This window comes from Carcharodon carcharias, chromosome 25 (genome assembly GCF_017639515.1).
Source record: "Carcharodon carcharias isolate sCarCar2 chromosome 25, sCarCar2.pri, whole genome shotgun sequence".
NCBI lineage: Eukaryota > Metazoa > Chordata > Chondrichthyes > Lamniformes > Lamnidae > Carcharodon > Carcharodon carcharias.
In genome coordinates, this window is record NC_054491.1 from 18900268 (window position 1) to 18923129 (window position 22862).

Consider the following 22862-nt stretch of genomic DNA (forward strand, 5'->3'; position numbering starts at 1 on the left):
CTGGGGACGAGGCTACACAAGTAGCTTCGTTGGCTGGGCCAGCATTTATTTCCCATCCCTAATTGTCCTTGAGAAGGTGGTGGTGAGCTGCCTCCTTGAACCGCTGCAGTCCATGTGGTGTAGGTACACCCACAGTGCTGATAGGGAGGGAGTTCCAGGATTTTGACTCAGCGAAGGTGAAGGAACAGCGATGTATTTCTAAGTCAGGATGGTGAGTGGCTCGGAGGGGAACTTCCAGGTGATGGTGTTCCCATCTATCTGCTGCCCTTGTCCATCTAGATGGTAGTGATCGTGGGTTTGGAAGGTGCTATCTAAGGAACATTGGTGAATTCCTACAGTGCATCTTGTAGATGGTACACACTGCTGCTACTGTGCGTTACTGGTGGAGGGAGTGACTGTTTGTGGATGTGGTGGCAATCAATCGGGTTGCTTTGACCAGGATGATGTCAAGCTTCTTGAGTGTTGTGGGAGCTGCACTCATCCAGGCAACTGGGGAGTATTGCATCACATTCCTGACTTGAGACTTGTAGATGGTGGACAGGCTTTGGGGAGTCAAGAGGTGGGTTACTCGTCACATGATTCCCAGCATCTGACCTGCTCTTGTAGCCACAGTATTTATATGGCTATTCCAGTTCAGTTTCTGATCAATGGTAACCCCCCAGGATGTTAATAGTGGGGGATCCAGTGATGGTAATGCCATTGAATGTCAAGGGGTGATGGTTGGGTTCTCTCTTGTTGGAGATGGTCATTGCCTGACACTTGTGTGGCATGGATGCTACTTGCCACTTGTCAGCCCAAGCCTGGATATTGTCCAGCTCTTACTGCTTTTGGACATGAACTGTTTCAGTATCTGAGGAGTCGTAAATGGTGCTGAACATTGTGCAATCATCAGCGCACATCCCCACTTCTGACCTTATGATGGAAGGAGGGTCATTGATGAAGCAGCTGAAGATGGTTGGGCCTAGGACACTACCTGAGAAACTTGCAATTCTCTGATTCATGTTTCCCTTTGGTCCAGTTCCCAACTTTGAGTATGGCAATGGTGAATTCAGTGTTAAACTCATAGGGCAGAATTTTGGCCTTGATGGGCGGGCGGGCCTGACCGACTCGGCAGTGGGCAGGCAGCCGATCGCCGCCGGCGAAACGGGCCCTGCCGCCATTTTAAGTGGGCAGGCCAATTAAGGCTGGCCCAGCGTGATGCCCGACGGGAAGCGAAGCGCTATGCGCTCCAAGTGCAGGCGGGGGGAGGGGGGATTCCCCAAATGTGAGACTGCGCTCTTTCACGCATGTGCACGAAAGAGTGCACAACTCCCTGAGGCTAAGTGCTGCCTCAGGGAGATCGCTGAAAGTTTTTGGAACTGCTGGAGCTAGAGATTGTTTGCATTTCCTTTGGAATTTAAAAGCTCTTTGAGAGGGAGTAAATTGTAAGTAGTTCAGTAATCTAGGGAAAGCTTAACAACTACACTGGTGTTACCCCTCCCTGTAACAAAGAACTTGTTGGATTTTCTGTTCTCCCTACAAATCCAGCATTACTCCTGCTGTATCTGTAGAAGCTTAGTGAGCAGAATTTGTGATGCATTTCTGAGGTGGAAACGGAGGTGGAAGGGCTGGAAAATTAGCCTCATAGAGCAGCATAATGGATTGCCAACATGTTCTCACCTCCAAGAAGCCATTTTCGAATGAGAGTCGGGAATTGAATGAGGTCTGGTGCTGATTGCTAGCTGGCGCAAACTATGGGTCATCCATTAGGCTAATTTAATGGTTTATTAAGGCCATGCAGAAGTGTGAGGTGGTGTTGGGGTGTGAGAGGGCCAGCGCTCCATCTCTCTAGGGACACCCTCCACACCTTCCATGCCCGTTGGGCCACAGCTGCTACCACTGGACAGCCTATCTGAGGCCTTTTAAATTCAAAAATTTTTACATTGCCTTCCGAGGAGGTAGCCATTGTGAGATGGGGTTGCTGATGTCTCAGTGCTGGAGAACCTCCTATTGCCCTCCAGCCTCAGGAACTCATCTATTGGCCTTAATTGTATGGCAAGTCAGTCAGCATCCTGTTATACACCTCACCCACTGACTTCACTGGATTTGGGACTCAGAGGAGATTTTTATCGAATGGCTGTCTCCCAAATTACTCTTCAAAATAGTTTCATGAAATCTTTTACGTCCATCTGAAAGGGTTTAACCTCTTATCTGGAAGATGGCACATCTGACAACGCTGCGTACCCTTAGTACTGTAATGGAGCGCCAGTCTTGATTGTTGTGTTCAAGTCCTGCACTAGGACCTCTGATTCAGAGGCGAGAGTGCTACCAACTGAGCCACGATGGACAACCAAAGGTCAGAAATCTAGCAGCCAATTTATACACAGCAAGCTCTTGCAAACAGCAATGAGTTAGTTAAATGGAGGGATGTTGGCTGAGTGATAAGTGTTGCTCAGGAAACCTTTCCCACTTTTCCTTTACTATCATTTTTAGAGAGCATTGGGCCTATGTCATCCAGAAGGATGACACATCCTTTTTTTTATTCATGGGATGTGGACATTGCTGGCTAGGCCAGCATTTATTGCCCATCCCTAACTGCCCTTGTTCAGAGGGCATTTAAGAGTCAACCACATTGCTGTGGGTCTGGAGTCACATGTAGGCCAGACCAGGTCCCTAAAGGGCATTAGTGAACCAGGTGGGTTTTTACGGCACAAAAACAGAAAATGCTGGAAAAATTCAGCAGGTCTGAAGAAGAGTCATAAGGAATTGCTGTTAGACCTGCTGAGTTTTTCCAGCATCTGCAGTATTTTGCTTTTAATGACAATGGTTTTTTGGTTACCATCAGATTTTCAATTCCAGATTTTTATTGAATTCAAATTTCACCATGTGCCCATGGTGCGATTTGAACCCGGGTCCCCAGAGTATTACCCTAGAATACTAGTACAGTAACAATACCACTATGCCATCATCTCCCCATCATAGCTACCTGAAACTCCTGTGACTGATGCCCCTCAGACTCGAACCCAGGACTGTGAGTTGCCAGCGAGGGTTCGATCAACCACTCCTGCTGTGCACGTTCTACACTCATACGACACTCCCATGGTACTACACTGAAGCGTCAGCCTAGAAAAAGTGCTCAAGTGCCAACACCTGGACTGACACCCACAACATTGGGTTTTGGAGTAACGAAAACAGAAACGACTGGAAATACTCAGCAGGTCAGGCAGCATTTGTGCAGAGTTAACACTTTAGGTTCAGGTCGATGATTACACTTCATCAGGGTTCTAATGAAAAACCATGAATCTGAAATGTTGGCCTGGATTTTCACCTAGTCAGAAGGACTCGGGAGCCCTATAAACATGGCGGGTGGGTCCGGATTCTGGGATTCTCGATCCCATTCCCGGACTGTCTGATTTTCAGGAGTTCCTTTAAAGAGTGCAGGCTGGTTCCTGTCAAAAGCCGCCACCCGGCACTCCTGACCTGGCCATCTCCATCATGGAGATAGGCGTGTCCTACTCCTCCACAATTTTCAGGTTTTGTAGTTTGTGGCCCCTCAGAGGTGAACCATAGTCAGCCTGAGGGGATCTTTTTAAAAGTAAGTTCAAAAAGTCCTCCTCATGCCCCCCCTGCCAAGTTATTCCCCCCACCCATCCCTAAGGCCCCTCTTGCCCCCTATATCAAGCTATACCCTTCCACCCACCCCCAATGGCCCCTCATATCCCAATGCCAAGCTATGCCCTTCAACTCACTCCCTGTTGCACCTCATGCCCCCTACCCCAAGCTCTACCCTTCCACCCCACCCCCCCCCCCTCCCTTTGGCCCTTTATAACCCATATGCCAAGCTATGGCACTTCCACATATAATGATGCTTGGCTGAACGTCCAGGCAACCATTACTCTTGTTGAAACACCTGAGCCCCAGAGAAAACATTGTTTGATTGAAAGCTCAGCCCCTCTGATCTCTCAGATCAATTTGTGTTTATTTACACAAGGTTAGGTGGTTTCAAGAGTTTGTGTGTCTGTTATTCATACTTTAATGGGTCTGGATGATTGACACTTTTATTGCCTTCGAGTGGAATGACTTTTTTTTAACATAGTAGATTGTTATGAATATATTACCTTTTTTAAAGCTTTTTGTTAGATATCCTGCTGCCATTGGTTCTATACAGTGTACAATGGGTGAATGGGCATGGAAGTACATCACTTGGTATAGGGGTATTGGGGGGCCATTTGGGTGAGGAGAAGGGCAGAACTTGGCATCGGGAGAATGGGGGGTCCATAGGGGGTGGTGCAAGGCATTGCTTGGCATGGGGGCATGAGGGACCATGGGTGGGTGGGGGTTTGAGGCAGCATGGATGGGGGAATGGAGAGTGTGAAGGTGTGTGAGGGGTGAGCCTTTGTGTTTTTATTTTAACCGGCACCAAGGCGGACAGTTTAAATAGCCTGCCTCAGCATCTGGCAGCCCCTGTGGCTGCCTCCAAACTTTCTCCCAGGTTGGCTGTCCCAACTGGAGCCTGCACCCAACACCCCCCCCCCCCCCCCCCCCCCCCCCCCACCCACCCACTCTCCTCACCTCCGGCAATGAAAATCCCTCCTTTGCAGGCACTTTCTCCTGAGGTGGGCAGGCTGAACCGAGAACTTTCCCGACTCCCACTGCCCATCCCGAGGGTGAAAGTTCAGGGCGTTAACTCTGTTTCCCTCCACAGGCGCAGCCTGACCTGTGGAATATTTCCAGCATTTTCTGTTTTGATTTCAGATTTCCAGCTTTTACAGTATTTCGCTTTTGTACTGGGTTTAGAGTGCTACTCGCTGATTCAAATCAGGTTTGAAATTTTCCCACTGATTAAAATTGAAGAGATAGCAGCCCAAACTGCATTTATAAAACTGAAATAATATGTTCTCTGCATGATCTGTTTTTGCCAGATAGTTGCAATAACTGCAATTACACTAGATAAAATGTAATAGAAAACAGAGAAAATAGAAATGACCTTAAATAAATAGCATAAATTGTATGAATCCATAAAAAAATCACAATTAAGTAAAATAGTTTTGACTTATCAAATAGATATCATTCAGTGTATACCTTCAGCGCATTCATTTCCTGGACTTGATATGTTCATATCTGCCTTGGCCTCTCTTAATCATTCTCCACACATTTATTGACCTAATAATTTTCTTGCTAATAGATGCATACTGCTTAATAGTATTTGTAAGCGACTGAAATATCCTCTTTACACAGATGGCCATGTTAGTCAATTTAATTTCAACAGAAGCATTATAAAATGCTTAGAGAATACTGGTACCAAGGGAATAATTATATAGGCAATAATGGACGTACCTTCATGGCTGGATGGTGAATAATGGATGCAATGCAATGATTACATAGAGAATAATGGATACTTGGGAGTCAGTTCATCAGGAATGCTGGATGTGTAAGAGTAATTAAACAGAGAATAATCGATACCTAGGGAGTTATTGCATAGAGAAAGATACCAGACAATGACAAAACAGGTAAGAACTTTTATCTGGGGAGTGATTATGTAGGAGAAGATTGCATCAACAAACAAAAATACACACAGGAGAGTCACACAAAGCTCACTTCATAATAGCCAGTCTCTAGGTAGTACTGGAATAAGCATAGTAGTAGAATGTTCCCCATGCCTTTTAGCCATGGGTGGTGCATGGCCAAGGGAAACCCATTTCAGGAATGGGCGAATAGGTTAAGAAAAATTCTTATCATTGATTAGATTGATAGAGAGAAAGAGAAAAAGAAAAAAAGTGAGATGAATGCATTAACATAGCACAGTTCACAACCTCCAAATGTCCCAAAGTTCTTTATAGTCAATAACATGCCTTTGAAGTACTGCCACTGTTGTAATGCAGAAACAAGACAGACAATTTGTGCAGAGCAAGCTCCCACAAATAGCAATGTGATAATGACTGGATAATCTGTTTTAGTGATGTTAGTTGAAGGATAAACATTGGCCAAAAGACTGGGATGCAACACCCCTGCTTTGCTTTGAAATAGTGAAATAGGATCTCTTATATCCCCCTGACAGGGCAGAAGGAGCCTCAATTTGCTATCTCACCCAAAAGTCAACACCTCCAACAGTGCAGCATTCCCTCAGTACTATACATGGACTGTCAGTCTAGATTTTGTGTTTAAGTCTCTGGAGTGAGAATTAAATCCACAATCTTCTGCCTAAGAGGTAAGAGTGCTACCCATTGAGCCACAGCAACACATGCAGATAGGCATAGACGTGGATGGATATTTTGGGCAGAGTTTATGATGGTTTAGCAATCTGAATGTGGGATTAGAAAATAAACATAATCCTCTGAAACGGAGGAGCTCTGCATCCAGGGAGCATATATCGGGCTCATTGTGATTGCTACCGAGAAACAGAACTATCCCACCAGGGCCAGGATTTTACGGCCCCTCACATTTGCCTTTTAAATGCATCCACCAGGTGGGTGGGGAAGTGGGTGAGGGGGTGGGGTGGGGGGGTGGGTGTGGAGGGGGGGAGTACGCTGCAGTGGGGCCATAAAATCCTGGCCTAAATGTGAAATCTGGCAAGTGGCCTCAATGTGGCTCAAGTGGGGATGAATGTGGGTGCAGTCTTTATGCTGTGAGTGGTCTGTTCCTGTGCTGGAGTTTTAATGTGCACAACAGGAGCCTAAAATGGAAGTATGTCAATTCAAAATTACATTAAATATTTTAAATGGAGATTTTCCCTTTCTTCATCCTTTCTACCTTTGTGTCAGACAGAGTATTTCTGGTTTGGAGCCATGAGGTATTATAAAAAAAAAGATGAAGAGATATTGTAGTTTAATGTGGAAATTCAAGGAAAAGTGTCTCTGAATCTGTTCAAAAATAATTAACTCTGTAGAGAGCAAGGGCCAAGAATTATTGATAAGGTTGCAGATTAAGTGGAAGCTGCCAGAGTCAGTGGCTTGGAGAGAAGTTAATGGGAAGATGATGACTGAATATTACAGAACTCATTAGCTCAGCTGTCACCCCTGAATTTGAACTGCCCCATCCATCAGTCATTCTCCAAACCATTAACAGAATAATGACTGCCAGCTTCAGCAAACTGTCGCTTTGAGATCCAACTGTTGGCAGAAAATATCCTAGGTTATCTAGACAAACTCGAATGACCCAGTCAGTATCATTTCTGATGTTACCAGAAGCATCAAGATGTCTAATAGACCGAAGATAGTGCATATCTATAATTAGGCCACGAGATTACAGGGTGCATTCTTTCAAGCACTTTCTCCATTTTTCCCCTTTAATTGGTATGTGGATATACCTATAATTTTCACTATTACACACACTTCATTCCTGTCGGATTCTATGCTCTTCGAAGCCAAGAGACAGGAGATTTATATCGCATTATGTAGAAGTGATATACTATCAGGCTGTCAATTGCAACTCAATTTCTGTTACAAAAATAAAATACCTGTAGATGCTGGAAATCTGAAATAAAAACAGAAAATGCTGGAAACACTCGGTAGGTCAGGCAGCACCTGTGGAGAGAGAAGCAGAGTGGGCCCTAATTACCGACTAGTGTCGGAAAGTGCTGGCCCACAGAAATTAGAAAAAATAAATGCACACTTACCTGGTCTTGAAAATTGCGTTGCCACTTCCAATCACCAGAGCTGCTTGGGGCTTGCATTAAAAGTCTCCACGCAGGCCCCAGCGAAGTCCAGATCCAGCATATTCAAGGAGGCCACGGACCCTTTTTTACAGCACTTGCTGCCGTAAAGCAGGTAAGTTTAAAGGGCCAGGGTAACTGACAGGCCAGGGGAAAGTAAGGGTCTAAGATAAGTGAATAGGACTTGGGGGGTTGGGGATTGGGGGTGCTTGGAGGTTGGGGGACTTGGGGGTGTTCAGAGGTTGAGGGGGTTGAGGGTGTCCAGAGGTGGGGATGGTGGTTTGGGGGTGTTCGGAGGTCGGGGGGTTTGGGGGAGTCTGGAGGCCAAAAGGATTTGGGGGGTTGGGGATTGAGGGTGTCTGAATGTCGGGGGGATGGGGGTTGGGGGTATCTGGAGGCTGGGGCAGTTGGGCGTAGGGGGTGTCCAGAGATCGGGGGGTGTTGGAGGTTGTGGGGTGTATTTCAACTCTTTCTTGGACTCGAACTCAAGTTCTGTCGAAGCGTCATGAGGACTCGAAACGTCAACTCTTTTCTTCTCCGCCGATGGTGCCAGACCTGCTGAGTTTTTCCAGGTAATTCTGTTTTTGTTGTGGGGTGTGTCTGGAGGCCATGGCGGTTGGGTGTTGGGGGTGTCCAGAGGTCGGGTGTGTTGGGCGTTGGGGATGTCCAGATGTCGGGGGGTATTGGGGGTTGGGGGTGGCTGAAGGTCGGGGGGATGGGGGTTGGGGGTATCTGGAAGCCGAGGCGGTTGGGCGTTGGGGGTTTCTGGAGGTCGGGGTGTTGGACATTGGGGATGTCCAGATGTCAGGGGATATTGGGGGTTGGGGGTGGCTGAAGGCCGTGGTGGTTGGGCGTTGGGGGTTTCCGGAGTTCGGGGGGTGTTGGGGGTGTCTAGAGGTCGGGGGGTGTTGGGGGTTGGGGGTGGCCAGAGGTCAGGGGGTGTCTGGAGGTCAGGCGGGTTGTGAGTGTCTGGAGGTTGGGGGGGGGTGGGTTGGGCATTGGGGGTGTACAGAGGTTGGGGTGGGAATGGGGGTTGGGGGTGTCCAGAGGTTTGGGTGGGGGTTGGGGTGTCCAGGGGTAGGGTTGGGTGTCCAGAGGTCGGGGGGGTTTAGGGGTTAGGGGTTCGGGGTCTCTGGCGGTTTGGAGGTTTCTGGAGGTTGGGGGGTCCGGAGGTCAGGGGGCAGGGGGTGGGGGCGTCTGGTCATCCAGAGTTCTGAGGTCACGGGAGGGTCCGAGGTCAAGGGGCGGTCTGAGGTCGGGGGCTGGCGTTTGAGTTAGTGGGTGAGGTTGGTGTGAGGTGAGGTGGTGTTGTTGGGGGTCAGGGAGGATGAGGGAGTCCCATGGGGTTAGTCTGGGTCTTTACAATCGTTACCCAGAAGTTAGAAGAGGTTTTAATTCTTCTAACATTATCTGAGTAACTATTGATATAACCTCGATGGAACCATCCAAAGTTTGAAATTAAAATTGCATTTTCAGATGGTTCCCAGCACAGCGCAATTGTCCAAATTGTTAACACTTCTGGGCATCTGCCATGCAAACTCTTACCTGGAAACTTGCCAGATTGATTCCCCAGTGCACCTTTTGCATACTGGCCCCCACCCCCCCCCCCCTCCCCCCCCCCCCCCCCCCCCACCCCCACCGCCCCCACCCCACCACCTCGCCAAATCCAACACTGGGGAGCGTGGAAGTTACGGGCCAGTAATTTCCTTCACTTCTCCAGTACCAGTTCTGAAATTCTTTATACTCAGAGATTGCGCTGGGGAGAAGAGTTTTGAGATTTTTAACTGGAGGGTTTCCAGAAGGAAAGGGCTCCAACAAGTCAGTTTTACAAAGACAGCATTTGTCAGTTTAATCACTGTGCGTGATTTTAATTCCATTGGTCCCTGGCTGCAGCCTGATGCCACTCACTTGTTCTCCCATCCACTGATCAAGTGGCCAATCTGGCATGTATCAGGCATGTTTCTGTGGCAGAAGGAGCTCCATATCATAGCCTTTGCTGGGTTTTACCCCACACTCCCCCCACCACTTCAAAGACATTCTGCCTATCACACAATAGAGCAACATTGTGTATGAATTTCAGTACCGGTGTGATGCCAGTCCCAGTGACTGGCTGATTGAATCAAACAGCATATCCCTTCAATTTGTAATAGGCAGAGTACAAAACATACTCAACCAGCCTTGCTTGCAAAATCCAAAACCAAATCACTTATTGTTAGATGTGATTGGGCGGTACTTGCTGAATAACCCTAAGTGCGCTAACCACCAATTTAAGATAATCAGTCGAGCCGATAAAGTGGCTCATTTGTGTATACTACATCCATACCCAGGGATCCATTCTCTGCAAACAAAAAGAATATGTTCAAGCATTGCACCTTTTTTGAATTACCAGGGAGCTTGGTGAACTTATAGTTCCCCGTTGCTTTCTCTATGGCAATGCCTCGGCCAATCTGAGTCGCCTTGCCAGCTAATCAGCCCCCTTTTCCCCTACAGCATAAATTGATGCGAAATTTGACATTCTTGCCTTTGTCCGGATAAGTGCAAGATGAAAAGCTTTGACAGCATGGGCTGAATTTTCTGTCCTGCAGGTGGGTACATGCCCAACCTGATCTGGCATAAAATCGCGCAAGAAGATGTCGGGCGAGCGTCCCGGCGTGATTGAGCACTCGCGCGATATTTTGTTCGGTGGGCACACGCAAAAGTCGGAAGTGTGCCTGCCGACAATTAAGAGGGCAATTAAGAACCATTAACATCGCAATTCCCTGCAATCTTTCGTGGCCCATCCAACCTTACGGTTAGCGGACGGGTGAATCGGCCAGGCGGCCTTTACATTTTTCATCAAACCTCATCCCAGGGCGGAATGAAATCTCCTTTATGAAATGAAATAAAAATAAATATCTGTGGGCGGCATTTTCATCAGCTTTATTTTCAGGTACTTGACTGTGACGCATGGACATTCTTTTTGCAACTTTTTAAACATTTATTTGAGCATGTTCAGGTCTGTAGCTCCCTGAGGCAGCTGTCTGCCTTCAGGGGGCTTTCTCACAGCGCTCGCCCCACGCCCACAGAAACATCATCGCCCGCCCTCTTCCTGCCCCCCGCCTCCCCTCTCCCCCCCCACCCCCACCTCAGCAGCGCTGAGCTTCTCGGCATGTGTTTCATGGTGGGTGGCCCATTGAGGTCGGTGGACCCGTTTCCTGACTGCTCTCGGGCTGATAACGCTCGCCTGCCAAAGGTAAAATTCAGGTCTCTCTTTTCAGCCACATTCAAAGCTTTATTGTAGGAAAAGTGTCACATTTAGAATAATAACTATTACTCTTCATCTGTTATTTGCTGTCTTATTTTACCTCAAGTGTAACACCTGTGATTTAAACACACCAACAAATTTTTCATTTGTTAAAGCTTTAGCTATTAAACCAGCTTTATTGAGAACAGATTTATATTTCCAAATGGAAAAGCTCAGAAAGATTTCAGACAGTTTTTCCCTATGATTTAAATGCTATTTGGAGATGAATTTGAGAGGATTGGGTTCCTCCTGGTTGTCTGATGCCCCATATCAAACAGAAGAAGCCCCAGCCCTCTTCATTTTGGCTCCAAGTTCAGGAAAGAAACTTTTCCATTTGGTAAAAGACAGTTACCATCTTTGGGGCTTCGAGGTAATCATTTTGTGCAAGAATTGGAAAGTCTGCATAAAAATGAACTTAATGAAGGCATCAGCTGGTAACATATCAACAATGGGTTGCTAGCACACACAGACGTCACACTCCAGTGTCATAACTATTTACAATCTATGGGGAGAATTTTCTCCCTGTCAGGCGGGTTGGGTAGGAGCGTGCACACAGCCGATCGTCACCCGCCATCGGCTGCGCGCTGCCATTTTATGTGGGCGTGCCAATTAAGGCCCGCCCAGCGTGATGCGCACCCAGAAGCACTCCCTTTGCGGGCGGAGGGAGGAGGGAGAGCCGGGGCCTGCGCTCCCTCACACATGCGTGGGAAAGAGTGCAGAAATCTCCCTCAGGCATGGAGCTACCTCGGGAAGATTACTTTGCTTATGAAAAATTGAAATAAAGAAAAAAAAATTACTCAGATATGTCCCCTCATGTCACTTGAGCTGGGACATGTTAATGAATTTTAATAAAAAATGTTATTACATTTATAAACCCTTCATGAAACCTCATCCCGCCCGTGGGTGAGGTTCCATGAAAAATGCGAAAGCTGCCTGGGCTCTTCACCTGCCCCCCCCACCGCCAACTTTAAGGGTGGACGGGCAGCCCTGTTAATTATTTCAATTGCTACTTAAATGGGCCTTTACAGGCCTTTGACAGTTCGCCCGCCGAACTGAAGATCGGAACGATGCGTGGTGACGTTGGGATGCTTTAAATAGCCAGCTGCTTCTGTGAGACACATGTGAGAAATACAAAACGGCCCCATTCCCGCCCCTTCGAAAATGGGAAGTGCCATGTTCGGGGGCAGGACCTACGATTTTTGGGCACTTCCACCATTCTCGCCACAATGGAGAGGCTCTCCATCAAATGAGTGAGTAAAAAAATTTGGCCTATGGTGCATAATGTGGGCAAACGTGCACTTGCCCACTTTGGCAGGAAGAATAGAAAAGCAGTATCATATTTAATTAGACTGCAGAAATCCATAGTATGGAGGGATCTGGGTGGCTTGGTCCATGAATCGCAAAAAGTTAGTAAGTAGCTATAGCATTATAAGTGATTAGGAAGGCAAATGGGATGTTGACATTTATTGCAACGGGAATGAAATATAATAATAGGGAAATGTTATTACAGCTGTATAGGGGCTCAGTGAGACTACAACTGGCGTAGTGTATACAGGTTCGCTCTCCCTATTCAAGAAAAGATATAATCACATTTTGCTGAAAAAAGAGACATGGTGAAGCTTTTCATCTTGCACTCATCAGGACACTTCATAAGAATACCAACATAAGGGGAAACCAACAATTTACATTCTATTGGAAGAGAGTGCTGATTGGTTGGCAAGTGGACCCTGATTAGTAAAGGCATTGCTATAGAGAATGCACCAGTTGATGGTGACTGACAGTTAACTGCCAGCATTGTTTGGAAAATAAAACCAGACAGCTTGACCTGATTGGTCAAGTTATTGCCCTGAAGAATGAGTCAGCGAATGGCTGTCATATATTTTGTTTAGCTGAAACAGGCACAATGTATGTACATGTTCTTTCAGTCTGCAAAGAACAGGGCCTTGTGTATTAATAAAAGTTAATTCCAGTACACGCAAATGCATCACACTGCAAGCCCATGTGACAATCTTCAATTGGTTGTCAGAGTAATTCTTAGTATACTGAGGATTATTTAGCAAATGTTGTTCAATCGCAGAATCACATCTAATGTTGGACACTGTATTTTGAGTTTTGCAAGAACGGGCTGGTTGGATACAGCCTGTACCTTGTCCATTGCGAACAGCGGCTGGGACATGCTGTTTGATAAATCCTCTAGTCTTTGGGACGTACAGCTTACATACATTAGCATCACACTGACACTGACGTATATCACATTACTCAGTTATGTGATAGGCAGAACGTCTTTTTGGCTTGACAGCAGCATCTTGTTAGTAGTGAATACCACTCATGTTGCTGCTGCATAGTAGCAGTGTGAAACAGCTAGCTTTGCCTGTTGCATGAGTATAAACATGAATCGAGAGAATGAGAGAAACAAGACCGAGGGAAGATGAGTGGAAAGAGCCAGAAACAAAGAAAGGCACAGATAGTAAAGACAAAATCACAATCAGACATAGAAGGAAGCAAAAGAGAAATACACCTAGAAAGAGCATGCAGGAGCGATGGAAAAGAAAACATTAACACACTCCAGGAGAGCTTGAAGAAATAGTGGTAAACGCAACAGAGAAGGAAAGACAGAGTGGCACACACAACAAAGAGAGAGGAACACAGAACAGTAGAACTGGAAAGAAAGTGAGAAAAGGGGTTGGAGAGAGAGAAATGCAGAAAAGCTTTAAGGACATTTGTTTTCTGCACAATCAACATAACAGGTGACGACTTTCTTTTAAGTGCAATAAATCAAATGTGCTCAGAAATTCCTTTCTTCACAGACGCTCCATGCCTAAAATAATAATCTCCCTAAAAGTTGCACAGTTGCAGGGGTGGGATACTGAGGAGCTCTGACTTCTCCTTTAAGGCTGTCTTTCAATGGGCATTTGGCTGAGAAGTATTGTCAATGACATTTTGGGAGGCTAGTCAAGCCCTGTCAATTAGTCACGAGATAGTGACAGGTTCCACCCAAAACAGCTGGACATTGAAATCCAAAACGCTTCATAAAGGAGGTAGGAAATGTAAGGTCATCGAATAGGTTGCATCAGCAAAATCCTCTTCTCTATAATTGTAGGGCAAACTAGTCTAAGGAAGAAAAATTGACTTTGTGAAAAAAATAAATGCACACATTCTTGAGAACTTTCCTGAAGAAAATCACCCATCAGGAACATTTCCGATTTTACAATGACAGTCGCATTATTTACTCACAGGCTGCTTTATCTCAGCAGCTGCCAATCAGCGCTAATGCTCAAGTTGGACAACAAATCAAGGCAAAGCCAAAGGTGTTATATATATTATTTAAAAAAACTTTAAAAACCTGTCAAATTGCTTTTAACTGATGTCTTCCTACTCTGGAGGTAATAAGAGTTCATTGCCTGATAGAGAAAGACAGATTCATCATTCTGGTATAACATCTCCACTGTAATTTATTGAACATTTTCTACCAGAAATGGTAACCTTTTGCTTGCTCAGTGACCTGCTCAGCACATTAAACATTATCAAAAATAACCTGCAGTACCACATCGACTGATATATAGGCCGCATTTATTTAATAACCTGTGGTATCATATTGGCCGATATATAGGTTACATTTATTTTTTTAACAATTTTTTTAAACTAATACCACTGTGTTAGCCATTCAGTTGGCAGCAGGGTGGGCTTATGGTTTTAATTAATCAAACTGATGAATGTTAATAGTATATTAATTGTATTTTACTGTATGCAGGTGGTGAATATTAACAGGGGTTTCACTTGAGCACATATAAAGAAACATTTCTTTTGTTAGTTTAGTAGGTGCATGCTCATAACCTGTAACCCTGTAAGTAAATGTAAAAGTGTGTAAAGGTGGGTTCTAGTTCGATCTTTCACCAGCTGGTTTCCTGGAATAGAACAATGACCAAAATTGCAACAAGGTCCCCTGATTAAAGTAAGATTATTTCCCAACAAAATGCACTGAGTGGAGGATAATTACACGATACAATGTTTATGGTTAAAATCAATCCAGTTCACAACTCTTCAGCTATGATTGGCGAATTACCCAATCATCTCCATTCTAGCCAGGACTTGTGGTTTCACTATTTGCCATCATTTTCTGTTTTCTTGATGTCCCCACTAAATACAAAGTTGCTGCTGACTGGTTTCATTGCTGTTTGTGGTATCTTGCTGTGCACAAAATGGCAGCTTTGTTTTTCCATGAAACAACAGTAGCTGTGTCTCAAAGAAGCTAATTCTGAAGTGCTTTGAGTGAGGCACTATATAAATGCAAGTCTTTGCTTTGAAAGTTAAAGGAGAAGTTTGAATTGGGTGGTGGCATTCCACTCTATACGTGAATTAGTAATTATTATTTTCTCTTGAGGAGAAGAGATATGGAAGAAGACACACACACACACAAACACCCCAAACACTTTGTAAATTGCATTTCCTTTTTCATTAGCCATGTCCCTGTGGCTGTATTGGCAGGCAGCAGAACTACTCTGAGAATGCACCTTTGGGCTGCATTCTTAAGTATTTGAGCACGAGTAGCCACCAGGTCCATGAATGCCCATCACCTAAAGTTATTTAACCCAGTTGACCATTCGTTATAGGAAACCTGGACAGAGGGGTGACAGGCATTGCTTTGTGAGCTTCCTGCATGGTGAGCCCCCTGCCCGCTGCTCAATGGAGACCAGTGGCAGTGGGATGAGGCCCTTAAGTGGACATTAGTTGCCCACTAAAGGGCCTCAATTGGTGGCAGGTTGGGAAGGTTGTCCATGAGCCTTCCTGGCCCAGACTTAATCAGGGCAGAGGCAGGAAGGCAACGGGGTCCCTACCTGCCACACGCCACCTAATTAAATGCCCACCATGCACCACCAAACATACCTCAGGCAAGGACATTAAATTCCAGTCAAAGCATGGGAAGGATTTTGATCATGTTTCATCTCATCCTCAAAGACATCCGAGCACATATACTATTGATTGGTTAGTGGAATTTTGAAGAATTACTGATAGTTTTGCTTCTTTATAGCCCAGATGTATTAATCTATTCTTTTTTTAATATTCATTCATGGGATCTGGGCATCGCTGGCTGGGCCAGCATTTATTGCCCATCCCTAATTTCCCTTAAGAAGGTGGTGGTGAGCTGCCTTCCTGAACCGCTGCAGTCCATGGGAGCATGGAAGCAGTGCATGTCCAAATGCAGCAATACCTGGGCTAAAAATGGTAAGTAACATTCGCACCACACAAGTGCCAGGCAATGACCACCTACAACAAGAGACAATCTAACCATCACCCCTTGAAATTCAATGGCATTTCCATCGCTGAAACCCCCACTATCAACACTCTGGGGATTGCCATTGACCAGAAACTGAACTGGACTAGCCACATAACTACTGTGGCTACAAAGCAGGTCAGAGGCTAGGAATCCTGCAGCGAGTAACTCACCTCCTGACTCCACGAAGCCTGTCCACCATGTACAAGGCACAAGTTAGGAGTGTGATGGAATACTCCCCATTTGCCTGGATGAGTGCAGCTCCCACAACACTCAAGAAGCTTGACACTGTCCAGGACAAAGCAGCCCGCTTGATTGGCACCACTCCCACAAACATTCACTCCCTCCACCACCAGCAGTGTGTACCATCTACAAGATGCACTGCAGGAATTCACCAAGGCTCCTTTGACAGTACCTTCCAAATCCACAACTGCTACCATTTAGAAAGCCAAGGGCAGCAGACACATGGGAACATCACCACCTGCAAGTTCCCCTCCAAACCACTCATGATCCTGACTTGGAAATATATCGTCGTTCATTCATCGTTGCTGGGGCAAAATCCTGGAACTCCCTCCCTAACAACACTGTGGATGTACCTACCCCACATGGACTGCAGCGGTTCAGGAAGGCTATACACCAACATCTTCTCAAGGGCACTTAAGGATAGGCAATAAATGCTGGCCTAGCCAGCAATGCCCACATCCCATGAATGAAAAAACATAAAGAATCCATGTGGTGTAGGTACACCCACAGTGCTGTTAGGGAGGGAGTTCCAGGATTTTGACCCAGTGACAGTGAAGGAACGGTGATATATTTCCAAGTCAGGATGGTGTGCAGCTTGAAGGAGAACTCCCAGGTGGTGGTGTGCCCCTGTATCTGATGACCTTGTTCTTCTAGATGTTAGTGGTCATGGGCTTGAAAGGTACTGTCTGAGGAGCCTTGGTGAGTTCCTGCAGTGCACCTTGCAGATGGTACACACTGCTGCCTCAGTGGACATGAATGTTTGCAGATGGGGTGGCAAACAAGCGGCCTGCTTTGACCTGAATGGTGTCAAGCTTCTTGAGTGTTGTTAGAGCTGCACTCATTCAGGCAAATGGAGAGTATTCCTTCACATTTCTGATTTGTGCCTTGTAGATGGTGGACAGGCTTTGGGGACTCATGAGGTGAGTTACTCAGGATTCCTAGACTCTAACCTGATCTTGTAGTCACAGTATTTATATGGCTGGTCCAGTTCATTTTCTGGTTAATGGTAACCACCAGGATTTTGATTGTTTGGGATTCAGTGATGGTAATGTCATTGAATGTCAAGGGGCAATGATTAGATTCTCTCTTGTTGAAGATGGTCATTGCTTGGCACTTGTGTGGCACAAATATGACTTGCCACTTGTTAGCACAAGCCTGGCTATTGTCCCGACCTTGTTGCCTTAGGACATGAACTGCTTCAGTATCTGAGGAGTTGCAAATGGTGCTGAACATTGTGCAATCATCAGCGAACATCCCCACTTCTGACCTTATGATGGAAGGAAGGTCGTTGATGAAGCAGCTGAAGATGGTCAGGACCAGGACACTACCCTGAGGAACTCCTGTCCTGAAACTGAGATGATTGTCCTCCAATAACCACAACCATCTTCCTTTGTGCTAGGTATGACTCCATGGGCTTGAAAGGTACTGTCTGAGGAGCCTTGGTGAGTTCCTGCAGTGCAGCTTGCAGATGGTACACACTGCTGCCTCTCAGGGCTAAAAGGGTTAAAGTATAAGGGCAGGTTGCAAAGGCTAGACTTGTATTCCCTTGAATACAGAAGACTGAGGGGTGACAATTTATAGTGTTTAAGATGATTAGAGGATTTGAGAAGGTAGATGGAAGCTATCTTCTCTGGTGTTAGGAAGTACCAAAGAATGGAGTATAATTAAATCTAGAACATTTGGGGTGCTATCAGGAAACACTTTGGAAAGGATGGTGGCAACTTGGAAAACTCACCCCCAAAAATGCTACTGAGGCTTGGTCAATTGAAAATTTCAAAACTGCTTTTTGTTAGGCAGAGATCTGAGGTTTATGGAGCTGAGACAAATAATTGGAGTTGAGATACAGATCAGTAGTGATATAATTGAATGGCAGGACAGTTTCTCAGGGCTGAATAACCTACTTCTGTTCCAATATTTCAGTCTTCTACCTATATTCCTCTTACTGAGATTACCTACTTCAGCACAGATAATAGTTGAACGGGGTGGGGGGGGGGAGGGGGTTGGGGGAGGGGGTGGTGGTGGTCTTATCATTAATGCTAGTTATATTGTGGACAGCCTATACATTTTCTAACATAGTATGACCTGGAACATGGTAAAAACACACAGTTTTGGGGAATTTCAATTAATCTAAGTGTTCTGACACCACTGTAAATTGGAATTGCCTGGGAGGTTAAGAAACGATTGGAAGCTTGAGATTTGCAATCACCTCACTCTCACTCAGTGCTACCTCTTATTCTCTGTAAAATAAGATATAACAGTATTTATTGGAACTATTTTTCCAAAAGAAGACGTTTACCCAAATGAACACATATTTTATGCTGCTTAGCCCTGTCACATGTGGCAGCGAATGGTACTTATCACTCAATATCTTTTGACATCAAGGAATATAAGCCATCAGTCACGAATAATAGAAAAAAAAGCCTAGTCCCCAAATGCCCTCATCATAAAAAGTTTGACAACTTTATTCACTATTTCATAATACCGATTGTTTTTTTAATTGAAGAACCTAAATGCTAGGACCAAGAACCAAAGGTTTGAACCCTACCAAAATTAAGAAGATCCAAAGATCATTGAGCAGAATGATACTACAATTAAGAAGACACAAAGAACATTGCACAATATGAGGCAGGCTTGATAGACCAACTGGTCTTTTCCTGTCTGTCAATTCTATATGTTTAGCTGACATCACCCAAATTCAAATGAAAAGCAACACCTTGTAAAATGTATGAGAGAAGATATCACCAAAGTTTGTTTTTTTTATAAGCTTGTATATGGTGCAGAACCTTGAGGAAGGCAAGGAGTTGAATGTTTTTTTTGTATGAATTAGAAGATGCGTCCAACAAATCTTGATTTCAGCAAACCGATGTTGCAGGAAGAAAAAGGAACATTTAGGGTTGTTATTTAGGATCTAGAGGGGGCAAGAGAGGAAAGTTCAGGAGACAAATAGCCATAGCTGGATTGATGAGAGAGAGTGTGTGTGAAAGAAAGAGAGAGGGAAAGAGAGAGAGAGAGAGAGAGAAAAGCAAAGAAGAAAGGTAAAGAAGAATAAGTGTCACTTAGCAGATTTTAATTTTTTTCCCCATGTCCTGTTCTTGGATTAGGAGAATCCTGGCAGCCAATAGCTGGGAGCCGTTTTCATGTTATGGTTGGGCCTGGGTTTTGAAGAGAAGTAAGAATGAAGGTACTTTAGCCAAATTCCTCATTCATGGCAATGGATACTGCATTTAACAGCAAGACTCTTGACAGTTCCCAGGAACACTGCTTTCTGCATCAGCTGTTTTTATTTTAAATATAGAATTCACAATAGTTACCGTGCAGAAGGAGGCCAGTTAGCCCATCATGTCAGCACCCATTCTCCAAAAGAACAATTCACTTAGTGCCATTCTCCCACCTTCTCCCTGCTTGCACATTCTTCCTTTTCAAATAACTGTCCAATTCCCTTTTGAATGCTTCAATTGAACCTACCTCCACCACACTCTTAGGCAGTGCATTCCAGACCTTAAGCACTCGCTGGGAGAAAAAGTTTTTCGTAATGTCACTTTTGCTTCTTTTACTGATTACTTTAATTCTGTGTCCTCTCGTTCTTGATCCTTTCATGAGTGGGAACAGTTCTCCCTATCTACTCTGTCCAGACCCCCCATGATTTTTATTACTTCTATGAGATCTCATCTCAGCCTTCTTTTCTCCAAAGAAAACTGTCCAGATTTCTCAAATCTATCTTCATAACTGAAGTCCCTTATCCCTGCATGGAACCATTCTCGTGACTCTTTTCTGCATTCATTCAAATGCCTTCACATCCTTCCTAAAGTACAGCACCCAGAACTGGATGCAGTACTCCATCTGAGGCCGAACTAGTGTCTTGTACAGATTCAACATAACCTTCTTGCCCTTGTGCTATATGACCCTATTAATAAAGCCTAGGATAGTGTATACTTTATTAATCGCTCTCTCAACCTGTCCTGCCACTTTCAACGAATTATACACACATAAACCAAGTGCCCCTGCTCCTACACCCCTTTTAGAATAATGTGATGCTTAAGTAAAATTAATTTTAAAGTAAAGTGTTACCAAATTATATCAATGATGTTATTACAATGACTGAAATAAAAGCACTTAAAATATTAAACTAAAAAATAAAAGATTTAAAATCTCACTGTTGTTCGGTCTTACCTAGTGCCTGCTTCTTCTATATTTCTAATTGACGACCCATTCTTGGTATTTCTATGTATTTGCCTATCTAGTTCACATTGTTTTATTTCATTTTTACTTTTAAAATCCTAACTTGCCTGCATTCCAGTGCTTCTCAGAACCCTAACTCCATATCTGATCTAACAATATACTCCCTGATTGATTAAAAACTGGATCCAAAAATGATATATTTTTCGTCTATCTCAGGATATTAAAGATTGACCTTGTCAAAGCAATAAAACAACAAAATCAATCTTACAGTGAAAGATGATAAAGGTTTTCAAAAGTATGAAGATGTTTGATGTACTTTTAGATGTAGAGAAGATGCTTCCACTTGTGAGGTGACCAATACCAAGGGCCATAAATATGAGATAGTCATTAATAAATCCAATAGGGAATTCAGAAGAAACTTCTGTTGCCAAAGAGTGGGTAGCATATGAAACTTGTTACCACGTAGAGTGGTTGAGGTGAATAGATGATCAAGGCCAGTGCAAGGGTACGTGTCCCCTTAGATGAACCTTCAGCCTGGTTTCCCCCTCCCCCACAATTAACTTTCAAAAATGAATACAGTAAAATGGTCACACACCCACATAAGCACTAAAAATGGTCAAACTCACAGGTAGTTGTTATCAATGGCCTGCCCTCCACCTTCACTCTGGTCTCAGCCTCCCGACTCCCATCCCACTGCTTCTGCAGCACCATGTTCCCTCGGTGCCACTTAGATTTGTGAGCTCTGCTCTTGTACTTCTCCTGAGCCCTCAACCCACATCATAAGTTCATGACTTGGAGGGGGCAGGCAAGCAGGCAAGTGAAAGCAATTGGATGGTCAGAGGGAAACAGTTAGGAGGCTGTGAGCTGCCTGGTTGGGAGTTGGGGGGGCGGGTGTGTAATGGGTGGGGCTGGTTGGGTGGGGGGTTAATGGGTGGGGCTGCTGTTGCCTGCTAGAGAGATGGAGAACACTTGAACCATGTGACTTGCTAGGCTATTTCCAAGGGCAGTTAAGAGTCAATCACTTTGCTGTGGGTCTGGAGTCATATGTAGGCCAGACCGGGTAAGGATGGCAGATTTCCTCCCCCAAAGGACATTAATGAATCAAATGGGTTTTTACAACAGATGATGATAGTTTCATGGTCACCATTGCTGAGACTAGCTTTCAACTGCAGATTATTTTTATTAATTGAATTTAAATTCCACCAACCTCCCATGGTGTGATTTGAACCCATGTCCCCAGACCATTAGCCTGGGCCTCTGGATTGGTAGTCCTATGACATTACCAGTACACTAGCATCTACTATAAATATCATTTTAAAGTTTCAGAATTCAGACTTCAGTTTTTCGCGGCGGTGCCAGTCCCTGGGGTTGCTGGTCCCCAAATCTTGCTGCCTTAAGTGACCGCCTAGTTTGTCTAGTGGTTGGACTGGCCCTGGGCTAGGTAAGTAGTTAAGAGAGAAACAAATGGGATGTGCTGATAGGTTTAGATGAAATCGTGTTGGTGAGGGCTCATGTGGAGCACAAACATTGACGTGGACTGGGCTGAATGGCCGGTTTGCATGCTGTAAAATCAGTGTAATTCTCCGATTCCTTTTGAGTATTCTGTTAGTTTTGTAGGCGGCACCTTATTGATAACCTAGTAGAGTCGGCACCGCTCAAATAAGTTAAGAAATGTACAATCTCCTAAGAGTTAGATTACTTTTTTTTTAGGCACAAAAGTGCTATTGTAGTGCCATCTTTATTGCTCTGGCAGTACTGAGCTGGCACATGTGTTGTTTCAATCTGCCAGGTGATGAAGAAGCAGGATATTAGTTCACACTCCTGATTCTCCGTGTGAACTCATTCACAGTTTCAACTGGTGTCACCTTGCCAGAAGAATCAGGCAGCTGCTTCCCACAGAGGAGAAGAGGGACATTCAAAGGGAGCATCACTCTGAGCTGTTTTTGTGGACACTGCTTTGATATGAATCATCCTGGTCAATGATGGTACGGGGTGAAGAGGGGAAGAAACATTTACTATGAGGAAGAATCAAAGTTTATGACCTTCTTGCACAATACCATCTTCTCATTTCTGAATCCCTCAATCACCTTGCCTCAGTCGACTTCTGCAATCTTCTCTATTCCTCCAAATCCAGCCTTATTTGTGCTCCCCCCTCAGCAATCCACCATTGTTGTGCAGCCTGTACCAAAGATTGCCCTGCACTCTGAAATTGTTTATCTAAAAACATATATCTTGTTAGATTTTTCACCACAGTC